The sequence below is a fragment of the Oncorhynchus masou genome, chromosome 10 (assembly GCF_036934945.1).
Source record: "Oncorhynchus masou masou isolate Uvic2021 chromosome 10, UVic_Omas_1.1, whole genome shotgun sequence".
Classification (NCBI taxonomy): Eukaryota; Metazoa; Chordata; class Actinopteri; order Salmoniformes; family Salmonidae; genus Oncorhynchus; species Oncorhynchus masou.
In genome coordinates this window covers 6,948,524-6,954,276 of record NC_088221.1, presented here as the reverse complement: position 1 = coordinate 6,954,276, position 5,753 = coordinate 6,948,524, and the positions used below count along the sequence as shown (strand labels likewise).

Genomic DNA, 5,753 nt, shown 5'->3' with positions numbered 1-5,753 from the left:
AAATGAGTGGATTCGGCTATTTCAGCCACACCCGTTGCTGGCAGGTGTATAAAGCCTTGTAATCTCCGTAGACAAACATAGGCAATAGAATAGCCTTACTGAAGAGCTCAGTGTCATTCAACGTGGCACCGTCATATGTAAGTGATGTGACATTCAACGTGGCCCGGTCAACTGTAAGTGATGTTACTGTTACTCCTAGACGTTTCCATTTCACAAAGGCTCAGCTGAAAAGTGGTAGGCCACATAAGCTCACAGAACGGGACCGCCGAGTGCTGTAGCGCATAAAACTAGCCTGTCCTCAGGTTGCAACACACACTACTGAGTTCCAAACTGCCTCTGGAAGCAATGCCAGCACGGGAGCTTCATGAAATGGGTTTCCATGGCCGAGCAGCCTCACACAAGCGTAATATAGCCATGCGCAATACCAAGTGTCGGCTGGAGTGGAGTAAACAATGGCTCACCGCCATTGGACTCTGGACCAGTGGAACCGTGTTCTTTGGAGTGGTAAACCACACTTCATCTGGCAGTCCAATGGATTAATCTAGGTTTGGTGGATGCCAGGAGAACACTACCTGCCCCAATGCATAGTGCCAACTGTAAAGTTTGGTGGAGCAGGAATAATGGTCTGGGACTGTTTTTTCATGGTTCGAATTAGGCCCCTAAATTCCAGTGAAGGGAAATCTTAACGCTACAACATACAATGACATTCCAGATGATTCTATGCTTCCAACTTTGTGGCAACATTTTGGGGAAGGCCCTTTCCTTTTTCAGCATGACCATGCCTCTGTGCTCATAGCGAGGTCCATAACAAAATGGTGTATTTAGATTGGTGTGGAAGAACTTGACTGGCATGCACAGAGCCCTAACCTCAACCCCATCAAACACTTTTGGGATGAATTGGAACGCCAACTGCGAGCCAGGCCAAATCGCCCAATATCAGTGCCCGACCTCACCCTAGTGGTTGAATGGAAGCAAGTCCTCGCAACAATGTTCCAACATGTAGTGGACAGCCTTCTCAGAGGAGTGGAGGCTGTTATAGCAGCAAATGACCAACTCCACATTAATGCCCATGATTTTTGAATGCAATGTTTGACGAGCAGGTGTCCACATACTTTTGGCAATGCAGTGTATTTCTAAGGCAGGAATGGGTAACTTTTATGGGGTGGGGGCACAAAACAACATTTATTCATCAATAGTGGCTTGTGGGTCTACGTAGCCGCATCCACAGCGAAGAGAAAGAAATTATAGTTAGAGTATATTTTCAGCAATTCTTCACATTATGTCATCGGTTGGAGAGAAATGTTTTCGGTTTTTAATATGATACCCGAGTAAGAGTGACTAACAAAATCAATGTGGGCCCCCGGTCAGTAAATCGACCATGATTACTACTGGTCGCTAGACTAACTTAACTATTGCGTAATTTCCATCTCACAATTCGAAGGCGCAGGGGGGCATGTCGAGAACGCAGAAAATGGAGAGAGCTAAGAGCTCAGACAAAAATGCTGCGTGCCCAGAAAATGGAATTGAGCACACGTAAGTGTCGAGCATTCATCCCCCTACTCACGGTATATTTGCCTGCGCTCCTGTGCTTGTATGAACTCTGTGTGCTTGCAAATCTACAATGACATGCTTCTGAAATATGATTGGCAGCCTTATTGACCAATCATGACAGTGCTTTTTGTTACAATGCCATTGATTGGCTAACTGGAAGATGGGGCCCATACAATGTGACGTATACATCCCCAAGTAGATATCCAGCCCATTACCCACATGGCAAAATGGAGAACTCCCGGCAAGACACATCTTTTAGTTAAAAAAACTAGCTAGAGCCAATTCAGCCTAATGCTATTTCAACATGTTTTAAATTATCTACTTTATGTAAAGATTTGCCAGTGGATTTCTGGAATGGTAAACAAAGTAATTTCATCTCACACAAATTATAAAAAGGCAATATGTAGCTAGATAGCATAAACTAAATAGCATCAGGGTTAGGCTGTCTGGTCTGGTATTCTCTTTTTCACTGCAGCTTAATCCTGTTGGCTGAGCTAGCTAGCTATGTTGAAACTGCTTGGAAAGAGCTATATAATTTGCTAGCTAAGTTAAAAATTTGCTACTAACTATTGAACACTTTTTGCCAAACAAGTTCGTTCCCCTGTTTATTAATGAATTGGTAACTAAAAAATAAGTGAAGAGGCTGTTGTTTTGGTACAATGTGGCTGATAAGGACTAGGTTCATACATGTATACATCAGTTTCATTAGTTAGCTAAATTACTGACTGAGTAGTAGGCATTGTTATTCATGTTTTTGTTGTTATTCCATTTCAGGTGGACAGGGAGTAAGATCCCTAGATAGGAGCATGCTGACAGACCAGGAAGAAAGTGGATGTTGCACAGCAGAGGTATAACAGTCAATGCTTATGAACTGAATATTGTGTGTGAATTGCCTATTTATATCATTGGCACTAACAAAAGGGTTGGATCTCAGCAACATGAGCAGTAAATGCAAGCAAAGCTTTGGTGATAAAAGGTATGTCAAGGAGGTGACTATGTATCTATCAGAAGCTTCCCACATACTGTACATTGCATTATTTGCCTAGATTCCCCAGACAAATAAGGTACACACATCTTTTTGTCCCTAGTAACTCTTCCTCTCTTCCACCTGATATTAATTTGGCACGTCACTAATTGCAACTATTCTTTATTTAAGGTGAACGCCAGAAGTAGCACACCATAGATGTTAGCTGGGACGTTGCGTGTCTGCAGAGCCGGAGCTGATGTGACTGAGGAGAAAGCTTGCTGTTGCTGGAGCAGACCGAGACCAGTGTTGAAATGGAGAAAGGAGGCCTTGATGGGAATTGGGAGGGTGAATGCTGTGTTACGTGCTACACACTCATTAATGCCAGTGTGATCCGTGTGACCTGACAGGAGTACGAACTATGAATCAACAAGCCACTATGGACCAGATTGACGGCTGCTGGTGAGCGAGAGGAATGGAGAGGAGGCCTTTTGGGAAATTGGGAGAGTGAACAACACACCATTCCCAAAGCTAAGTACTGCTGTCACGTGTCCTCCCTCTCCGGCCTCTAGGTCACCAGGCTGCTCATTAAGGTCAACACCTGTCACCATCGGTACGCGCATTAGTGCAATATGACACTCACCTGGACTCCATCACATCCTTGATTACCTGCCCTATATATGTCACTCCCCTTGGTTCCTTCCCCAGGCGTCATTGTTTCTTTTTCATGTCTGTGCGTTGTTTCTTGTTTTGGATTATGTTGCAATTTTCATTTAAAAAAAAACTCACTCCCTGAACTTGCTTCCTGACTCTCATCGCACAACTGCTCCATATTCCATTAGCAACATTTCACCTGATGTCACTGGCTGCTGATTTTCAACTGCTTTATGTCCTATGCACTCATTAATGCCAGTGCACCTACTGTGAACCAGAGAGGAGACCTTTTGGGATACTGGGAAGGTGAAGCGCATTCACCCTTCCCTAAGTTAAGAAGACTAACTTTCTCCTTCCATAGACTTTCAACTGAGGTGAATTCCTTCCAATCGTACTCGACAAGTCATTGTGGATTATAGCGACTTTTCTAATTGAACACTCCCCGCTCACATCTCATCTATTTGAGTCACTAATGTCCCCCACTGGCTTTTACTACAAAGACAATTGAAAACCTGAACTTTGGTAAATAGACAAGATTGTCCATTATTGATAGCAGATAACGTTACTTGAGCCACTATCCCCTGAATACATGTATTTTGCCTTCAATTATTGTATCAAGTCTTGTAGATTTTCCCATTTAAGTCAGTATATTTACTATTCCCCTTTATCATTTGTTTTTGCTTCATTATACTCCTATCTTGATGTGTACATGTGTACAAGCCTTGTGAGCTGCATTCAGCATGCTTGGAAGTGAACATATGTTTTATGGGTAGCCAGGCCCGACAGAAACAACGTGTGTTCTACAAGTGTTTTGAGTTGTCAAGTGGTTATATACAGTCGTGGCCAAAAGTTGAGAATGACACAAATATTAATTTCCAAAATTTGCTGCTTCAGTGTCTTTAGATATTTTTGCCAGATGTTACTACACTTTCATAAGTGTCAAAGGCTTTTATTAACAAATACATAAAGTTGATGCAAAGAGTCAATATTTGCAGTGTTGACCCTTCTTTTTCAAGACCTCTGCAATCTGCCCTGACATGCTGTCAATTAACTTCTGGGCCACATCCTGACTGATGGCAGCCCATTCTCCAAGTCAATGCTTGGAGTTTGTCAGAATCTGGTTTTTCTTTGTCCACCCGCCTCTTGAGGATTGACCACAAGTTCTCAATGGGATTAAGGTCTGGGGAGTTTCCTGGCCATAGACCCAAAATATCTATATTTTGTTCCCCGAGCCACTTAGTTATCAATTTTGCCTTTTGGCAATGTGCTCCATCATGCTGGAAAAGGCATTGTTCGTCACCAAACTGTTCCTGGATGGTTGGGAGAAGTTGCTCTCGGAGGATGTGTTGGTACCATTCTTTATTCGTGGCTATGATCTTAGGAAAAATTGTGAGTAAGCCCACTCCCTTGGCTGAGAAGCAACCCCACACATGAATGGTCTCAGGATGCTTTACTGTTGGCATGACACAGGACTGATGGTAGCGCTCACCTTGTCTTCTCCAGACAAGCTTTTTTCCGGATGCCCCAAAATATTGGAAAGGGGATTCATCAGAGAAAATGACTTTACCCCAGTCCTCAGCAGTCCAATCCCTGTACCTTTTGCAGAATATCAGTCTGTCCTGATGTTTTTCCTGGAGAGAAGTGGCTTCTTTGCTGCCCTTCTTGACACCAGGCCATCCTCCAAAAGTCTTTGCCTACACCTGCCTGCTGCCATTTCTGAGCAAGCTCTGTACTGGTGGTGCCCTGATCCCGCAGCTGAATCAACTTTAGGAGACGGTCCTGGCGCATGCTGAACATTCTTGGGCGCCCTGAAGCCTTCTTCACAACAATTGAACCGCTCTCCTTTAATTTCTTGATGATCCGATAAATGGTTGATTTAGGTGCAATCTTACTGGCAGCAATATCCTTGCCCGTGAAGCCCTTTTGGTGCAAAGCAATGATGACAGCACGTGTCTCCTTGAAGGTAACCATGGTTGACAGAGGAAGAACAATGATTTCAAGCACCACCCTCCTTTTGAAGCTTCCAGTGTGTTATTTGAACTCAATCAGCATGACAGAGTGATCTCCAGGCTTGTCCTCATCAACACTCACACCTGTGTTAACAAGAGAATCACTGACATGTCAGCTGGTTCTTTTGTGGCAGGGCTGAAATGCAGTGGAAATGTTTTTGGGCGATTCAGTTTATTTTCATGGCAAATTAATTTGCAATTAATTGCAATTCTTCTGATCACTCTTCATTTGCAGTATATGCAAATTGCCATCATACAAATTGAGGCAGCAGACTTTGTGAAAATTAATATTTGCGTCCTTATCAAAAAAGGCCACAACTGTATAATGCTTCTTTAAAATCAGAACAGTTTTCAGCTGTGCTAACATAATTGCAAATGATCAATTAGCTAATCCAAGTTTATCATTCTAAATGGCTAACACACTGTGCCATTAGAACACAGGTGTGATGGTTGTTTATAATGGGCCTCTTTACGCCTATGTAGATATTCCATTAAATCAGCCATTTCCAGCTACAATAGTCATTTACAACATTAACAATGTCTACACTGTATTTCTGATCAATTTGATGTTATTT

At 42.9% G+C, this 5,753-nt stretch overlaps 1 long non-coding RNA gene across 1 annotated transcript; it reads left to right on the top strand.

The window, feature by feature from the left end:
* Nucleotides 1–1,837: 1,837 nt before the first annotated feature.
* Nucleotides 1,838–2,950, top strand: LOC135546913 (uncharacterized). The gene is made up of 3 exons (XR_010456633.1): nt 1,838–1,908; nt 2,326–2,399; nt 2,708–2,950. It is a non-coding gene; the product is annotated as an uncharacterized LOC135546913 (long non-coding RNA).
* The last annotated feature ends 2,803 nt before the right edge of the window (nt 2,951–5,753 follow it).